The following is a 20,637-nucleotide window of genomic DNA, read 5'->3' as shown; positions in this document are numbered from 1 at the left end:
TGCTCTCCTGAAACCAGAGAAAACATCCATGATGTTGAGAGCTATCGGCCAATATCTCTGTTGTCTGTGCCATTCAAGGCACTGGTTCATCTCATTCTTCAGCATATCTACCAAAAGTGTAATCAATAGTAAGTGTGAGAAAGCAGAGAGATAAGAGTGTCTGTGATCAAATGATAACATTAATTAAAAATGTGTTCAGAAAAATCTGAAGATGGAAGCTGTATTTCTGTATCCAACAGCAGCATATAATGTGATCTGGCATATAGGGCTCTTAGTTAAATTGTCAAGAGCACTCCCAGAGTGTGTAGTCAATATCATTGACCTGCTCTGCAATAGATATTTTCAAATGCACCTGGGAGACAGGGTTAGTATATGGAAAAGACAAACCATCCATTCACCCCAAGGCTTTGTGTTGACACCAATGCTTTTCAAGCTATACACAAATGACCTTACACTTACTCAGTCCCAAAAGTTCACATATGCCTATAATATTTGATTAGGTGTCTAAAGCACAGTCATTCACAGAACCCAAAGATCACCCAAAGACTGACTTGCTTTAATATGGATGAATAGTGTAGTTAGTGGTATTTACAACTAAGTGTAACCAAGGCAGTTTTGAACATGTTTCATCTTTTAATGCCAGAGGAACAAAAGAACTTATCACCTTTCTCAGTGGACTCTGCCTGAAACATGAATCCCATCTGATCTATTTTAGAGTACGGTAATCCTAGATAGATCTCTCTTTGTTACTCTGCCTTCCTTGGCTTCATTAGTAGCATGGCACTGCAGTTAACCATGAGCATCTGAACTGGGACATTTCAACTCTCACTAATACTATGGATCCCTCTGTTAGGCAAGATCACTATTCCACACATTTGTTGTAAGTATGCTATCACCAGAATGGTTGAAAAGATTAAACTCAAGTCTATCACTACACACAGACCTCTTCAACCACCCTGTAGCACACTTGTCACTGAGAACACATTGGGGGCCTGCTTGCCTTCCCTAGATTTCTCTGAAATGTTGATGTGGTTTGAAGAATGATCTGTAGTCAACATCAGAAATCAGGCTCTTATACCTCACCCAACCATGTGTGTACCCGGTTTTGGTTTACCATGCTACTCATGGGTCCTTCTGAACTGATTTGGAACAGTCTAGGGCAAAGTGCTGCCAGAATTCATGCCTGGGGACAATGAGGCTCCTTTATGGGGCAATGGCCAAAGACTAATGTAACACATCACTGATCACTGCCCTCTGACCAGATTTGATGGTCTTCTGAGGGTTCTGCACTTCACCGATGAGGCTGCCACAAATTGGCTTCATATCTGATAAGAAGAATGGTTCAATTAAATAATAGAAAATGAATTATTTTGTTTGCTCAATTCTTGTAAGCAACAGGGAAGAAGTGAGTCTCATATCAAGGTCTGAATGAAAAGCAACCAGTGGATTGGTGGACCCATGTTAGGAGGGCATTTGATTCATGAAAGAATGGCACAGAAAGAGAGATGGAATAAGCAGGGGGAGATACTGTTGAATAAGGTTGACATCAATGGCTGAACATAGGGGATGGAGTGAGGCAATGAGAACTCAGGATAAGAGCGTCACCCCTGCTCTGTTACACTAAGGCTGTGTCTACACTGGGCCACTTATTCCGGAAAATCAGCCGCTTTTCTGGAATAAGCTGCGAGCTGTCTACACTGGCCCTTGAATTTCCGGAAAAGCAAAGACGCTCTACTGTACAAAATCAGCCGCTATTCCGGAAAAACTATTCTGCTCCCGCTCAGACATAAGTCCTTATTCCGGAACACTGTTCCGGAAAAGGGCCAGTGTAGACAGCCCAGTAGTCTTTTCCGGAAAAAGCCCCGATCGCGAAAATGGCGATCGGGGCTCTTTTCCGGAAAAGCGTGTCTACATTGGCCACAGATGATTTTCCGGAAAAAGGGCTTTTCCGGAAAAGCAGCCTGCCAATGTAGACGCTCCTTTTCCGGAAAAACTGAAAACGGAATAGTATTCTGTTTTAAGCATTTCCGGAAATTAATGCCAGTGTAGACACAGCCTAAGTGAAAGGAACAGAGTGTATGTTAAAGTTCCATATTCATCCAGAGAAGACTCCCTTGGAGTAGGAATTACAGAACCCTCTCACAGGTGCAGATTTTCAGGGGCAGGTCTGGAATAGCCTTAGCATGTATCCTGTGCAGAGTCAGGATATGCTATAGACTAGATAGGCTTGCAGGGATATTGAATCATACATCTGGGGCCCACTCTAGTCCTTGGGCAGCCCAGGATCAGGAGGGTTCACCAAGATTACAAAAAGCCAGAGGATCACAGAATTTTTAACTTCCCCCTTTGTGGTATGGTCTAGCGGTGCATCTACACTGAAGAGCTTAACTCGAAATAAGCTATGCAAATTGAGCTATGTCAATTGTGTAGCTTATTTCGAAATAGCCTATTTTAAAATTGGGAGCGTCTACACAGCACTTATTTTGAAATAGAGCACTCTTCCTCTGACTTCCTTTACTCCTCATACAATGAGGGTTACAGGAGTCGGTGTAAGAAGTCTTCCAGCTTGACAGTATTTTGACATTATGTCAAAATAACTGCCTGCTGTGTAGACGCAGACTAAGTTACTTTGAAATACTGTAGCTGTGTAGACGTACTCTAAAAAGCAAAAAACAAACAAAAACAACCCCCCCAACCAAAACCAAAACTCCTGTTCTATATAAATGATTACCTATATGATGTCTGATGCTTTTCTTTTCTTCCTTTTCCCCACATGGACTGTAATATCTGAGCATATAACACGGTAAATTAAGGAAAGCCTAGCAGTCTCAATTCAGACTTTCTTAGGATTTTTGGACTCAGTTATATCCTCTGGTACCTACTCCAGTGGGAATTAAACTCATGTAATTGAATGCAGACTTTCACCCTTATGATTTCAGTACGACCAACAACATAAATTTGTGTGTATTTAATTAGTGTTGTTAGGTTTTCAAACTGGAGTGTTCTATTTTCTTGCTAGGAATGAGCATTATAAGAAGGTGTAACAATTATTATATATTTTGTTCCATTTTTGGGATGATTGGGAAGGATCCAAAGGTACCGAAATTGGGAGGAGGGAATAAAATAACCTATATTTTTCTGCCAGAAAAGTCTTAGAAATCATATTTAATAGCAACACTAGGTTTCTAAATTAATTGGTGAGAAAGCTGCTGTGCTCCATTACTACAAAGTTTTACTGGAACAGCAAGATTTCCCGGATTTAGTGGGAGTAGGAACAGGCCCCATTGCTTCGCTATGTAATAAATTTGTTAGCAGTTTCACACAGTTAGCAGTGAATTCTGGCCAGCTCATTTTGTAATTGTTTACCTGCCTGTAAATTTTCCTTTTAAAAAAAGCCAGTCATTTTTGGTTTAATGTAAGGCAAAATGCATATTGTAATATATCATAAGCAAATATCACTTTAAACCACTGTTAAAAGAAAATTACTTATTCAAGTTACCTGATTCTGTAGTAGTCAAAGTACAGAACCTTCATTAGTTTCTGAAAACAATGATTTGCCAATGGTTTATCCATACTTAGGGACAGATTATTCTTAGGTCAATGCACCAGGGATTGGTCTTGATGGGATTGGGATTGGGATTGGGGGTGTGGCTGCACCTCTGTTCTCCCTGCACCTGGAAATGACTGGAGTACTTTACTAGGCAGAAAGGCATGCTCCACATTTTTAAAAAAGGTATAGCTAATGTCTATTTTAGAGAGGCTACTTAATGTACCTTCAGAGGCATCTGGCCTGATTTTAACTTCAGTTACACTATCATAAATCAGAAATGGGACAACTGAAGTCAATGGTGTAAAGTGTAAATGAAGTCAGAATCAGACTTTTACTTCCTTGGGCATAATGCTTCCAGACATTTCTGAGTGTGGTTCACATCCTGCTCTCCCTACTCTCATGTCATGGCTCTGTACTGAATCAGCAGAACCCCACAATACTTGTGAATGCCCAAGAGGATAGCATTTTCTCTGAGGGTCCAGTAGGGCTGGCCTTACCATGAGGCGAGCTGAGCTGGCTGCCTCAGGTGCCAGACTATGAGGGAAGGAGGGGGCACTAGGACCTAGAGTGTAGAAAATTGTGTCTGCTGCTGGTGCATATGTATTCTCTCTGCTCTAGATGCACAGAGATGGTGGCGTGCAGTGCTGGAGGAAGGAGGGCACAAGAGACATAACAGGCAGGCAGGAGAAAAAGTGGCATGGGGGTGTCATTTGAGCTCCCCGCCTCAGGTGCCAAAATGTTGTGTGCTGGCCCTGGAGTCCAGATTAGGTGTTGAGAACCTTTTCTGTAACAAATACTGTACAGTATTGTATTAAAGAATCTTATATTTCCCTATATATTTAATGTATATGTAAGCGTATATATCCACATAGCTATTTAATATAGATATTAGACATCAGATAGATAAATACCCCTATAATTGTGGAAAGCACATAGTGTGATGTAGATCATTTACTAAATCAGATTAAAGGTGCTATTACTCATGGCAATGTAATACTATCTGTAATTTCTGTGTTAAACTTGACATTATAAATCTTTTAATCTGAGTATTTAAAAGCTGTTCTATGGCCCATTTTTCAAACAGCATTCCCGCTAACACATTTACTGCTAATGAACCACTAACATGTTCTCTCTTTCTTAGATAAACGCTGTTGACCAACATTATTATTTGCTCCTCACATAATTATTTTTTTGGCTTTTTAATTTAATTGCTTCAATAAAAAATACACCAATAATGCATTTTTAATTACACTTCCCAGGTGACCTATGTAAAAAGAGGTTTTATAATGAAGCCACAGTAATTAGCCTGTTGCAGTCCAGTTTGGGGCTATTGTCTAGTTGTCCTTTCCGTGGTTCGCCTTAGCATGACTAGAATTCTAAAAGCCTAATGTATTATCTCCCATAACACTTAGGAAGGTATTAAAAATGTGTGCAATACTGGCAGAAGCAGGCTTTCTAATTATTGTCAACTATTTCCACTGTGACGTGGTGGATTCCCTTGAGAACTGAAACAACAGCCCACTCCAGGATTTGTAATAGGCCCTAGAGCCTAAGTAGTTGTAGACAGAGCTGTTTCCCTCAGGATAGATAATTGGTTTACATAGCAGCTCTACAGCTGAACTAAATCCATTTTTTTTACTGTTGTGATTTCCCTGTTTAATATATATAAATTATTTGGGGATATTAAATATGATGCGACTCAGTGTTTTATAGCAGAATAATTTGCACGTTCTTCTTTACTTGGAATGATAATAACGATTATTACCCAACATTTTCATGCATGAAACGATAAAATATTATTAAGGCCAAATTCAGTGGTCCTTAATCAAGCAAAACTTTTATTGAAGTCATTGGGAGTTTTGCTCAATTAAATGCTGCAAAATTTAGCCCTTAGTGTGCTAAAAAGCACATCCGTGGTTATGATAGATATTGTATGTAATGTTATCTTCTGTCATATTATTCAATAAGAGCATACTCAGTTTAGGTTTTTTGCAGGTGTAACCAAAACTTCTTTGTAGGATGCTTATCTTTTATTTTAAATACATTTTTAATGAAGACATTTCTGGAACCATTTTGTTGGAAGGTCACAGTTAAAAACAGTAGCATTCAAATCATATAATTGCTGTCAATGTTAATAACACCATGTTGCCAACAAAACAGGCCAATTTTAAGTTAATAAAAATATTTCTATCCCTAATGCATCAATGTAAAGGTGAATTTTACATACTGCTTATAAGTACAGAAACAAAATGTACACACAATATTCTATAGGCATGTGCCAAAGCACTGCAGTAATTTTGTAATTATTTCTGATGTTCTGGACCAATAACTTAGAAGACTTTGGTAATTTATTTAATAAGAGGAAACTCTGAAAGAGCCTATCAACATTATTTTTATTACCTGTTTTTCAAGTAGCATAGAAGGAGCCAATCCTGCAAGGTGCCAAGAGCCAGCGGAAATGATGATACCTAACTCACTGGGGGTATATCTACAGTAGCTTGTTAGTTCGAGATAGGTAGGCAAGTGAGGGCAACTGGAGTTGCAAATGAAGCCCGGGATTTAAATATCCCGGGCTTCATTTGCATGTTCCCAGGCGCCGCCATTTTAACTCCCCCTTAGTCCGAACTCCGTGCCCGCGGCTACACGCGGCACGGAGTAGGTAGTTCGAATTAGAGATCCTAATTCGAACTACCATTACTCCTCATTCCATGAAGAGTTCCACAAGGAGTAACGGTAGTTCGAATTAGGATATCTAATTCGAACTACCTACTCAGTGCCGCGTGTAGCCGTGGGCACGGAGTTCAGACTAAGGGAGAGTTAAAAATGGCGGCGCCCGGGAACATTCAAATGAAGCCCGGGATATTTAAATCCTGGGCTTCATCTGAAACTCCGGTTTCCCTCATTTGCCTACCTAGCTCAAACTTATGAGCTAGTGTAGACATACTCAGGATGTTTACTCTATGTTTGCTGTTTAAATAGGATGCTCAAATGCATGGTGCAACTGAATATTTCATGTGTCTCTTACCCTTAAATCCAGCCACAGATAGAGTTAGAGATAGCTGAGATAACGAGTCTGATCCTGTATTTTCTATTCAAACACTGACTTCATTGGGCTCCACGAGAAGTGCAGGATTGGGCTTAAAATCTGCTATCTGATAAATACAATAGCTATAAGTCTTCCCTTTTATCTGTTCAGCGCGGCTGAAAAATCATTTATTCATGTTATACCTTTGGGAAACAATATTTACTAGAATGCTGCCTCAGTGAATCATTATGTCCAGTGCTAAAATATCATTTCAGGATACTCTGTGCCCCTGAGATGACAATGTGCTGAAAAAGAAGCAGTGGAGAAATATTTAACTGTAGAGGACAAAGTATAAAGTTTATGCTGATATCCTCAAGATTGTAAATTTTCACAGAAGTACTAACTTGCATTTCTCCTTGTAACTAGGTGTGGATTAAAATCTGTCCACAGTTGAAGCTATGGAACTCTGAAGTTGACTTCAATGGGTTTTCACAAGTGTAAGTCAGAACAGGATTGTGTCCAGCTGAGAGAAGTACTGAAATCTTGCATCTCTGATTGATTACTATTTCTATAATATTCACAAGGGCACCACTAACACTCCTTAAGGCTCCCATTTAAAACAGTACTTAAGCACTTTCTTAAGACCATCACTATTCAGAAAAGCGGTTCCATGCATACTTAACATTAAGTACATGCTTACATCAAACTGAAGTGAATGGGACTTAAACTCCTGAAGTGTTTTGTGGATGCAGGGAATTGTGAATTTAGTATTCCATAGCACCTGAAATAAAATCAATGCATTGTAATGGAGAATTCAAGAGCAATTTTTTTCTAGTAGCTTAGTAGTTTCTGTGATTCATTCCATGTAGAATGTTTGTTAACAATAGACACACTATTTTGAAGGTGTTAACAGTAGAATAAATGAAGCAGATACGTTTCGTGCTAACACATGAAGTTGGAGATGTTATAGCTGTGGTAAAAGTAAGTATCTAAGATGAACAGAAAAGATGAGAAAAAATCAGTCATGTGGGTTGTCAAATATAACCTTTTGGCATTCTAATAAACTGTTGCTTAGATAGAAATATCAAGCTATTACTAATGGCTATTAATGTGTACATGCTTCATGTAATTTTATAGTATCTTATTTTAATATCTATAATTTTAATGAATTGCAATTTAGGAAAGAAACAATTTTCATTTACTTTATATAACATAATTATGGACCAAATTAACCCCACACTAGTCTTAATTACATTTAGTTTCATTTGGCTGCTCAAGCAATTAACATGCCACTGTATTTTGGTAGTAAAAACCAAGTTGTTATGGTCTTTCTTCAAAAAACATGTACTTGTTCATCTCAAGTGTAGCTACTGTATAAAATTGTCCTTTGAATTTTGTTTTGTTTTGTTTGTTTACTGTACATTCAGTGTGTTGCAGCACAGGAATGTAAGTATAATGAGGCCCTTCTGCACCTGGGGTCCTGTTACTCTGTGCTGCTTAATAATTTTCCCTCCATCCTTTATCTGCTGCACTCAGAATGTTCCCATGTATTTCTCTTTTAATTGGGAACTAATTTTAGTTCTGCCATTAGTAATGTTAAAGAAAAACCCAAACAAACTTGTATTTCCCCAAGCCTCTGAACTGTCACTCAAAATTTTTTAGAAGAAAATACATACTGAGGCCTGGAAAAAATATTTTCGCTATATTGGCTAAGGAGCAACTAAAGAATACTTTTAAAAGCAAAGACAACCCCCTCCTGTCCTCCTCACCCCTCCAAAAAAACCTAAAACATTCAGCCACATACTGAAGTACTGAACTCAAGGTTTACTCTACAAGAGTTTTGACTGCATAAGGACTTAGAGAAAACAGAGTAAGGACTTTAGAGTTTGGCCTATTAAAATTTAGTACTTTCTATCAGTTCATCTAAGGTTTTCAACTAATTGAGAGAGAAAATGGCCTTTTGCAACAAACCTAATTACAGTAACACAGGGTTATATAAGCGCAATTCATAGCCTAGGCATATTTTCAAAGAAATAAGAGATATTGTGTTGTCCATTAAGAAGGGCTTGGGGAATAATACTGTAAGAATGACCATGTTTTATATCATTTCAATTTAAAAAAAATATGAAAAACAACTTTTTTAAAAAGACAATCTTTCTAAATGCGCACCAAAAGACTGTATTTTTAAAAGTTTTTTTTTTAACTTTTTGTCTTTTTGGTCTTAAATCTAGTGTGTTTCAACTAATAAAAACTTGGAGGTTCATTTTGATATGCTATGTATTTTGAGCTAGACTGTTTTACAAAAATTTTTTTGCACTAGGTGTTTACATTTTTAATTAAAACCAGTTGTTGTATTCAAGGATAAAGTAATTGTGGTGATCAATCAATTGTTTTGTTGAATAGAAGGAGGAAGGCTTCGAAGACACTGTAATTCTTCTAAAACATCTCTATGACAAACATTTTCACCCATGAATATTTTTGGATCAATTTCTTGGATCTCTGTGCCTTCCAAAGAATGGACTCGTCTGAGTGCAACAAATGGTTGGGCTGGTGCAAACTATTGAGAGCCAAGTGTAGGGGATCTCCTCGCATCCGAAGGGGTCCTCCCTTTTTTGTAGCCCTCTCCGCAATGGGAAGGGCCCCTCTCCTTTGGGGTACTTACAGTACCTATTGTCTCTGCTGTATATTTCCCCCTCCCCTCATGTATAACTGCGCCTGAAGAAGGGGCCTTTTGCCTCTCAGGAGGGGGACCCGGGCCCACCCTCTCCACCAGGTCCCGGCCCGGAGCCCTGGGGAGGGATTACAATGCTCTCCTCTCTATATTGGTTGATGGGGTGACCACCCATACACGTCAACCTGTGGGCAATGAAGCCCTGCTCCGAGCTACTTCCTACCCCGCTGACGTTTTTTCTTACTCCCATCATACGTCCTCGGCCCGTCCATCCCACTCCCCTGCAAGTTCCCCTGATCCTGGCTCAGGCTTGCGGTCCTGTGGTTGTCATGGGTCTTGGTCCACTGGGGTGCCTTCCCAGCTGCTGGCTCCGGAGCTCCATCAGTCCAGTTCTTCTCCTGAGCGCTCGCAGTCGGCTTCCCTGTGCTCTTGGGAGCCGCCACCGCTGAGACTCACCTCTCCCGTTCTGGCATGAGGGCTGCCAGTTTTAAAGCTGGCGCACCACTGACATGGCCACCGAGTGCTCCGTGCTGCCTAACTCCTTCCCCTTCCACCATCCCTCCGCTAGTGGGGTTCCTGGGAAACCTGGGATGCCCACGCCTGCACCCTCCTCCTGCCCTGGTCCTTGCCAGCTTCCTGCCGGTGCATGGGGCGACATTCCCCAGTGACCCAGGATGCCACCACTTGCATATTCCTGCCAGCCCGGTTCCCCCTGGCTGTCCGCTGGAGTGCGGGGCTTGCCTGCCCTATCGCCCGCCTGCACCTGTGCATCCCGGCTGGTGCAGTTCTCCCTGGCTGTCCCCCGGAGTGCGGGGCTCGCCTGCCCCGTCTCCCGTGCAACCCAGGGTGCGTGCGCCTGCACGTCCTGGCCGACACAGCTCTCCCCAGCTGTCCACTGTAGTGCAGGGCTCACCTGCTCCATCACACCAAGGTTCACAACTGCTCTGTCCACCGTGGTCCCTTGTAGTTTGTGGATGGTAACTGCATAAGAATGGATGATTGGAAGCATTTACTGCTCTACCAAGCTGTATCCAAAATTCACTTGAAATTGACATGTGATTGGCTTGATGATGTGCTTGGCAACATCGCCTTCAATTTGAATTTCAACTTTAGGGATATTAGTTTCATGAATTTGGTAGCGGCAGAAGTAGGGCCATAGAATTATAGAACACTAGAACTGGAAGGAACCTTGACTGATCATCGAGTCCAGTCCCCTGCCCTCATGGCAGGACCCAGTACTGTCTAGATGAGCCCTGATAGATGTCTATCTAACTTGTTCTTAAACATCACCATATTATATTGGTGATGATATCAATTTTGCCGTTGCCCAAGCACACACACAGGCAGAGACTTGGCGTTGATTTAACATTGCCATACATATTTTAAACAACTTTTGAGAAACAATCTTTGCTTTTCTCCTTTCTGATTTGAGCAATAGGGTCTCTGAAGCTTCTTTCAAGACTTATAGGTTCACATTTAGCAATGTACTTGGCGATATAAGAGGCAATTGGAATAGCATCTACACACGGTTGAATGTCTATGTCCACACCCCAGTGGCTTAAGATCGAACCTTCTTGAAGCCTCTGGAACCCATCCCAGTCAAATCAAACTTTCTAGAATCCCTTCCAACCCTTGCAATACAAATACAATGCACACCCATATGTTTATATATGTATATACATGTGTGTGTGAAAGTTGAAAATTCCATGACAGACAGACAGACAAGAATGATGGCCGTTTATTAGAAAGATTATCTAATAATAAAATGTGACCTTAATTTGAATACAATCTAACTATGTTTTTTCACAATTAAAAATTATGATTATGCCATAAGACCTTCACACTTTTCAGTGGAGAATAACAATGTATTTATTTTAACAATATGTTACATTGTTTTAGTAGAGTGGCTCTTTAGGAATTACTACATTGGATTCATGAGCCCTTGCTCTAAAACAGGGATGAGCAATAATTTTTATAAGTATTTGGTAAGTGGTCAAGGGCCACACTCTTCCATGATATTAATGGAGGAGGTATGGGATCTGAAACAGAGGTTAGGTGCAGAAGGAAGCTTAGGATGCAGGAGAGAGTATGGGACTGGGTATGGAGTTGGGGGAAAGAAGGCGGTTGTGATGTGGGGTGCAGCAAGGGGGTGCAGGATCTGGGAGGGAGTATGAGAGCAGGAGAGGATTCTGACCTGAAGGAGTGCAGGAGGGAGTGCAGGGTCTGGGTGGGGGTTGTGACTTGGTACAGGAGTACCAGGATTTAGGAGGGAGTGCCAGGATTTAGGTTGTGAACAGAGACAGGGAATTGGGGTGCAGGATCTGGGAGGAGGTATGGGTGCAGAGGGTTTATGTTACATGGGGTAGGGATGGACAGAATGTTGGGAGGAGGTGGGGCTGGAGGTACAGAGGCAGGCTCTACTCAGGAAACATTTACCTGGACTGAACCTGGCCAGCAGCCAAGTAGGTCCCTCAGTCAGACTTCCTGCCTTTAGCGCAGACTACAGGGGCCATGTGCTTCTCTGAACACTAGGAGCCCCAGGGGAAGGGGTACTTCATGTGCTGCATGTCCTGCAAACAGGCAGCTCCCATTGGCCAAAAACCAGCTGTGAGATTGTACTGAAGGCAGGGGCAGTGCTCAAAACCTCTTTTCCCTCAGGCTCACAGCGCTCACAAAGATACATGACCCCCTCAGACAGCTGCTCTGAGTGGAGTGAGAGGGCAGGGCAGGCAGGGAGCCTGCCATGGGCCATATTTTGCCTGCTCTGATCTAGACTCTAGTCCTTCAACCACACTCTAGTAGATTTTCCATCTCTCAATATTCAACTCTATTTAGGAGGTTTTTTGTTTTTTAAAGTATCCTTAACTGCAATATTGAGAAAGCACTTTTCCCCAGGCAATACTGGCAATACTGAGGGCTAAATGCTTCTGCTTTACAAGAACAGTCACACTGATGTATTTGGCATTACTTGCATAAACAAGTGAGCAAGATTTGGTCTTTCATTCTGCAACTAGACATAGTGAGGTCCATCAATGATGTTTAATTACATCATGACAAAAAGCCATGAGAAAATTTCCCACTTTTCATAAAAAGGAAAATAGTAGGTATTTTCTGTTCTATGTAATCTCTGTAATTCCTCTATTTTTCAGATGTAAAGGTTTTTTATGAATGAAGATAAGAAGATTCTGGAAGTGTCTAAAGCCTTGGGTACATTGGGAATTTGACCTTATTCAATCTTTGGTGTAGCTCTACTACACCATCTATTGGACAGGCAAAGCATTTATAGCCACAATCTGACCTGATGCGGAGGAGCACATCTCAGCCTATAAAAGCGTATACTGTCCATGCTAAGAGTTTTAACATGACATCATCCACCAATGGCTTGAATGCCCAGCATATCCAAAGCTTAGAAAACAATTGATATATTAAATTACATATTGCTGTCAGCTACATGAAAAAACCGTACATACTGTATATCAGTTGAAACAGCATAGTACTTTTTTAAAATAATGAGCCAAATCCTTCTTCCTGTACTCACATTGAATAGTAACTTTCTTTCAAAGGAATTACATGGAAATGTCTAGCCCTACAGCAATAACTTGAACAGATGGGGTAAAATGCTGATCTATTGAAATCTATCACCACCCTGCATCTTAAGCTGGGAGAAGGTTGTTTGCTTGACTGACCAGCAGAAGAGAGTGATTTTTGATGGCTGGGGTGGAAGGAGGAAAAGGAGATGCAGAACTTCTGGAAAGGAGTTACTAGCTATATCTGCAGTTGGCATTACACAAGCCACCTGCTGAGGACATGGGGGTCGGGAAGGAATTTTCCCCTTTTCTCCATATTGGCCTAGGTGCAGGTGGGGATTGGGGGTTCACCTTCCTCACAGCAGGTTTGGGTGGTCCCTGTTTGTGCAGAACATGGAAGTGGTAGGCCATATGTCACAACTCATTATTTAAGCGTATAGTGCATGTTCAGAGCAGGTACCCCACAAAAGAAGGCATATAGTAACAGATAAATAGCTTGGGGAAAGGACTTAACGGAGAGGTGCTTGGTAATTGAGTGAGCTGAGGGTAGCTGGGGACTCCTATGATTGGTATCACATGTCCTGGCAATGGAGTTGCTGGAGGGATCTGAATGGAAAGATGAGGGAGTTGAAACCATTCTCATATCCTGTGTGGTCCTAGCAGTGGATTGGCTGGAGGATCCTGGGTGGAAAAAGGTTGGGGGAATTAGTAAGGGCACTGTTCACCCTTCCTCCCTACCCCCATCTCTGATTACTTATAGGAGAAAACAAGGGAGGGTTACCTGCACTGTACCCACTCCAAATCGTCAGCTGACTGGTAGGTAGCTGTTTGGTGCTGGAAGCTTCCACAGGGCTATTGCCACATGCTTCTCAACTGTCAGAGCTGATCTCATTCTGGTATTGCTGCATTTCAGGGTAGGGGAAAACCATTCGCAAACTTCTATGAAAGTGGCCTTACACATGAAAGTTTTGCAGCCACTACTGATCACCCCATTGCTGTATAACTATGTCCCACCAGTCTGTGCTTGCCTCCTGGCAACAAAACTAACCAGCATTCCACCATGTCAAGAGGATCAAATGCTGCCAGCATCTGCCAATTGCTCATCTCAAGAGCTTCACACAGGTGTCTGTTCATGGCCTTCTCAGATGCTTCCTCATTCCACCAGGCCCTGGATAGGCTCTGGACATACTGCAACATAATGTGTGAGACGTTTGCTAAGATTGCCATAGTACTTTGCTGCTGAACAGGGTCCAGGATAACCCTGCTATAGTGTCTGTACAGATAACCAAGGAAAGTATGTCCCGAAAAGATTGTTTGCCATTGCTTTCAAGCGGGAAGTGGAAATAGGAAATTAGTGCATTATAGAATAATGACAACATGTATCTAGAACCACCCCCTGCATGTCGCAACGGGCACTGAGAGAATAATCAGAATGCAAAGGGGTGGCAGGACTGTGGGATAGCTACCCACAGTGCATCACTGTCAAAGTCGACAATACCCCCCTTACTGTGGACACACTACACTGAACTCTTGCACACAATGGAGACATTCACTTCCAACTTTACAAAATCAAGTGCTAAAATATCTATCTTAATAAATTTGACCTTATCTAATACAGTAGATAGGTCCTTAAGTAGGGCCAGGATTTCATTCCTGCCTGAAGATTCATGTAACAGCATAAAAGCACAAAATGGCTGCTGAAAATGAAGCTAATTATTGATTATTATCTTCTACAAATTCTGTCTCAATCTTTCTAGGCAAAAAAGCATTACAATATCTATTTGCTCTTCTTTGTAAGGGAATTTACACCGTGAACCACAAATTCACTTTGAAATCAAAGATTTGAGTTTCACATCCAGTAGAATTCATGCTACTTCCAACTATTATGTGTGTGGCAAGAAAAAATTGTGATAACTCCCAGTAGTGGTAGCATTCCTCCATATTTCTAATGCAAAAAAAGGTACTACAACCTCACATCACTCTAATTCAAAATGTGGTGCTTCATAGAATGTTTATGTACACTTGCTCTCCATTAACATTTTGAGTTCATTTACTGTGGCTTTATTCTCAGGCTGCATCTAGACTGGCATGATTTTGCGCAAATACTTTTAACGGAAAAGTTTTTCCGTTAAAAGTATTTGCGCAAGAGAGCGTCTATACTGGCATGTTCCTTTGCGCAAAAGATTTGCTTTTGAGCAAAAGCATCCGTGCCAGTGTAGACGCTCTCTTGAGCAAGAAAGCTCCGATGGCCATTTTAGCCATTGGGCTTTCTTGCGCAAGAAATTAACGTTGCTGTCTACAAAGGACAGAGCACATTGGGAGGAGGATTGCTTTTCAATGATGTTTTCTATGTTCTGCAGTTTCCAAGTGCTTTTGTCTTCAGCGTGATTTTTGGAAATACCATGAAAGTGTTACAACAAAGGAGCCTCCTGCGTTAAGGTGAAGTTGTCCCAAAAGTATCTGAAAATTTATCAAAAAGTCCTGTTGTACCTTTCTACTGTCCTGTTGTACCTGTTTTGCTCAAGCCCTTAAAGAGTACCATTTTGTCCCATACCTTTATCAGAAGATTTACTCTATTAAACACCCCATTTTTGTTCCTTTAAAGAGTGTACAGTAATAACTTGGGACATGTTTCACACCGTTGTGAAAAAAGATGAAGAGTCCTGTTGCATCTTAAAGACTAACAGGTTTATTAGGACATAAGCTTTTGTGGGTAAAACCCACTTCATCTGATGAATTGCAGTGGAAATTACAGAGTTAGGGGTATATATATAAGTAAAAAAGGAAGTTATTTATAAAGTGTAGGACCAGTGTTAATGTGGCCAATTAAATCAGAGTGGATGGGTCTAACTCCCTGCAACAAATCCCATTGCCAACTCTGTCTACATATCTATATGAGCGACACCATCACAGGACCTAACCACATAAGCCATACCACTCGGGGCTCATCCACCTGCACATCTACTAATATGATATATCCCACCAAATGCCAGCAATGCCCCTCTGCCATTATTGGCCAAACTGGACAGTCTCTGCTCCAAAGGATAAATGGACACAAAACAGACATTAAGAAAGGTAACACACGTAAACCTGTAGGAGAACATTTTAACCTCCCTGGACATTCAGTAATGGATTTAAAAGCAGCCATTGTTCAAAATCTTCCAAACCAGATTACAAAGAGAAAAAGCAAAACTACAGTTCATTTGCAAATTCAATAAATCAAATTAGGATTGAATAAGAATTGACTGTTTATCTCACTACAAAGGCAATTTCCCCTTTCTTGGTATTCACTCCTCCTCATCTGCTGCTATGATTGAGTTACATCCATGTCTCTAAAGTGCCACAGGACCTCTTGTCATTTTTGCAGATACAGTCTAACACGACTACCCCTCTGAGACTTCACTCCATTGTATTATTTAAACTGCAGTTTCCTACAACCATGGATCTCCCGTGGATGCTAAGTTCTCTTGCATTCTCTGTGCCCTGCCCCTAGAAATTCCCCCCTCCTTCCTGTTAGTAAGCTTAACTTATCCACATGTGAATTTATCTTCAGGAATGTGGGATATTTATTTATTTCAGGGTAACATACCCATAGGACTAAATTTAGGCTTGCCCGGGTAAAAACATACTACATCAACTACTTAGTTGATTTAAAATATTGCAATTTTGCTTAAATTGTAAAGCTGGAAAACGTAGTACAAATACGACATCCATCTTATCATTCAACAAGGGACATTCATGCTATAAAATGGTGTTGTAATAAGTAAATAGCTGGTTTTCTGAAGCACTACTCAGTGGTCTAGCCCATTTTGTTTCAAATCACATCTTGCACATTTAATGCTGCTGTACTCTTTTATTAAATTGGAAAAATATATTGTTTATAAAGGCTATTCTTGACAAATAGAAACCAAAGCAAGGTGTAAAAATCTATTGTTCCCATAACTGGAGATACACTGTGAAATAGAATAAAGTGATAAATATGTAGTATAATTGTTTGTTGTTGCCATCTATCTGTGACTAGTGGCAAGGAAGTCTAAATGAAGTACAAAGAAATTTTTAATAAAAGAACAAAAAATAATGGGTTCTATAACCTGTGAGAACTTTGGATAAAAAAAAATCCCCTGAAACTGAAATTCTCTTTAAAATCGTTTCAGTTTTTCTCTCTTCTTTTCTTTTGTAGCTCTTACTTAAAAGCCTCTGGGTGATTTGTCCTATTCCCTGCCCAATAACAGCCAAATCATTGTTTTAGGGGAGATGTTTTTTAATGTTGTATATTTTATTTTATGTTTTTTCCCTAGGACATCACATCCATACATTGCAGAAAATGTGAACATAAGCAGCTGCAATATGAGATGAACTTTGAACACCAAATAGGTAGGCCCTAGAGGGGAGGAACTGAAATATGAGCTGCTTACTCTTGAAGCCCTTTAAACCCTCCAATCTGTTTTAAATTATTTTGGTGCCTCTATTTAAAGGTTAAATTTTTGTTGTTGTTGTGAGCCATAGTTTAGTAATACAAAACCTGGGCAATATCAGCATACCGTCAATTCACAGATTATACACCCAGGGACTTTTCTGATCCTGCCTAAAGTGAACCAGCATGTTTATACTTAGCAACACATTTTGACATGAATGAACTTTTCACATCTCCTCTCATAAAATAAACACATGAATTCAGCAGGAAAAAAATTAACTAGCTCAACCATCATCTTTACATATGTTATTCGTAGACCATATATCTAAACTTGAATATAGTTGCAGATATACACAAAAACATGTGTTTTATATATATAGATAGATAAATAAAACAGACACTGTAACACTGCATATTATACATCAAACCTTTTCCACCAAATTCTTTCTTTATGTTTCATTTTTAACATTTTATTTAAAATGAAACATTTTTTTCCAGTCTTTTCATGCAAAATCTTGGCACCCAAAGCACTTTTAATGTTTGCTTTTCTTTCTACAGCATTTTGTTTCAGGGCACTCATAATTTGAGCACTAGGGCTTAGATGTCAGCATGAATGCAGTTTCGATGGCTGCTTTTTGCCATTGCCACTTTGAGTTCAGCTCTAGTAAGTGCCAATGGGAAATTCCTAAAGGCCAAGCCATTTTCAATGAATTAGCATCAAGACACTGAGTCTTTGTATAGCATTTAGGTGTAACTTGATTCAAAATGCATATTTGGGGATTTCTGACAATGCTGTCTTTTGTTTTTTATGCAAATAGAAAAAGCCTTGGAATCTCTTAAATTTGTATGATCAAAGATGACCACCTATTAAAATAGACACATTTTTGTATTATGCCTTCTAAAAAATACTGCTTTCTGACAACTCATTCATTTTATGTATTTTTAATCAAATTCATTCTGAGACACTGTATTTGACATGATACTCATCAAATGTTACAGTCGGCTAGAGACACAGACATCTAAAATATAACAGTTAAAGAGTTTATTCTACTCTCAGAGTGCAAGTTATACTCTGATAGAATTAACAAGCAAATTAGATACATAAACACTAAGAGATTAATATTATTTTAGTACTGTAAGAAAGAAGCATGGCATCTTTTTCTTTCACTGCTTGAATTATAACCTGGAGTTTAAACAAATCCTTTGATTCAAATCATGATAGCCATCACTTGCATGCTGTTGTTCTGTGCTGCTTCCTCCAAGTAATGGCAAGTCACTCTGTGAAGACAAAGCTTCCCCAAATAGCCATCATTGCTGTAGATGAAGTTCAACTCTGTATGAAAGTCCAAATACTGAGCCCAGAGCCCATTTCAAGAACTACTCTGGGCATTCCAGTAGTATGTGAAGACATATTTATAGCAAAACAGATGAGTTATATTCATATAAAATGATAATGTAATATAGGCTTTTTTTAGTTATGGTTCCCCAATTGAGGAAAATAAACCAGACTATATGTTTATGCTCCAAAGCAATTTGATTTTTATAGCATTTTCAGATTTTTTTAAGGATTTTCTTTTGTGTTATATTTAACATTTTTGTCAGATTCTTGTCACATAGGTTTAAGCTTTGACTCTCAATATTTCCTCATCTCCTCTTAATGCTCATATAACTCCTGATTCCTCCTTGGTTTCAATAGATTTTGGATCAGGCCCATGAAGAATATAGTCCATTATAACGACAAGCGGAATGATGATAATGCTGTGGAATCACCCTTGGAGAGCATTAAAGAAAAAATTACGTTTTGCATCCCACATTTTTCATCATTTCTTCCTAAAATAAAATTCTGATCTTACACCAGTGTTGCTTTGGTGTTATTCCATTGACATCAATAGAGTCACTCCTGATGCATCTGAGACCAGAAAATCCAGCCCACTGTTTGTTTGTTTTTTTAAAATAAAGAACAAGTAAAATTAAAAAGAGAAAAAAAAGGTAAGACTTTGTGACACACACTATGACAGTTACATTGCTGGCCTCAGAAGGTAAAAACTACAATAAATTTGATGTCATCTGCATGTTAATTACAAAAAATAACCAAAAACCAAAAACAACCCCTCCGCTTCCTCCCCACCCTGTTTCTAGTTTGCTTAGGGCCTATTTTGGCCCTTGGAATTTAATGAAATGGAATTATAGCAATGAAAACAAGGATAGTGCTAATAGATTAATTATTTTTATTGACTCAATTCTCTCTCCATTTTAAATTCAGCATAGGAAATTTCTGAAACTTGCCCAAAAGCTGTGAGTTTTGATAGAGATGTTATCCACCAGGCACAGTCTATTACAATTTTCTTACTCCAGAAAAGCCTTTCAGAAGCATGGGTTTTTTGGTGTTATTTTTAAAATGAAATTCTTGTTGCCTAATTAAGTTTGAGCTCTATTTATTTACTATGAAAAGATTAAGGTCTCTTAATAATAGGACTTGTTAAACTGGGAAACTCTAGAGGTTCAAAAGAAGGCTTTGGCAGGTATTTAATTTCAGCATGTTTATTCATCATGCATTTGATTTAAAGCCCATTGACTTCAACAGGGTTTGGAACAAGCTCAATATCTTTAAGAACTGGAGGATTTTTTCCTTAATTTCTGTTTAGCAACGTAACAGCCTCTTCTGATTATTTTTTTTATCGCTTACTATAATTATATATTTTAAAAAATATTCCTATTGAAACCATTGCATGGTTGTCATGGAATTGTTGGTAATCTGTGATTACATTATGTTATCTTTTGCCAGGACACTTGTAAATGAGGCATTATCCTCTGAGATTTTCTTGGCTGAAAATGTGAGTAATTAAAAATGTAAACAAATATTATCCATTGCATATGCCACAATAATAAATACTTCGGGATAATACAAGTTAATGACTCTTTAGGGATCTAGCTTAATTCTGCTACAGCATTTTCGTAGGTGTACAAACAAACAGTTAAGCATTTCATATTTTAAGCATGCATATTGTATTTACACAGTAAATAGTTCTCATTTCCAAAAAACCCAGCATTAGTGTAAGAGCAACAACAGCAGTAGCATAAATGTTGCGCTAGGACAAACAAGGAGGGAAAATTGTAAGGTGTCCAAGCCTAGAAGGCTTCAGTGCTTAGTACTTTATCTTAATTCTTTGTACAAAGCCTGAGTAAATGAGCATAGGGCAGGAGATCCCTGCAAATGTGAAGAAAAGGGAATACTCTCTTTTTCACCTGTGGAGTCCTAGCTTAGCTATTCTGCATCCTATGAGAGCACTGCAGACAGCATAGCAGTAGACATAGCCCCACTCCACTGTTCATCTTCTTTGTAAAGATACCAGCACAAACTTTTTAGCAATGCAAACGATAGTCCTGTGGCACCTTAGAGACTAACAAAAAAATATATGTAGTATCATGAGCTTTCATGGGCAAAGCTCA

General features: G+C 39.6%; 1 long non-coding RNA gene across 1 annotated transcript in view; it reads left to right on the top strand.

Annotated features, from left to right (window-relative positions):
- LOC112546461 (uncharacterized) overlaps positions 1-19,284 on the top strand; it is a 56,849-nt gene extending 37,565 nt beyond the window's left edge. Inside the window, exons 2-5 of the long non-coding RNA XR_012905455.2 lie at positions 7,002-7,072; positions 15,134-15,212; positions 17,072-17,147; positions 18,884-19,284. This is a non-coding gene — a long non-coding RNA (uncharacterized LOC112546461). The remainder of the gene's footprint in view (positions 1-7,001; positions 7,073-15,133; positions 15,213-17,071; positions 17,148-18,883) is intronic.
- Positions 19,285-20,637: the final 1,353 nt, after the last annotated feature.

This window comes from Pelodiscus sinensis, chromosome 7, assembly GCF_052426305.1.
Source record: "Pelodiscus sinensis isolate ZL-2025 chromosome 7, ASM5242630v1, whole genome shotgun sequence".
Classification (NCBI taxonomy): Eukaryota; Metazoa; Chordata; order Testudines; family Trionychidae; genus Pelodiscus; species Pelodiscus sinensis.
The sequence above is the reverse complement of the archived record's forward strand: the minus strand, read 5'-3'. Positions and strand labels throughout refer to the sequence as shown.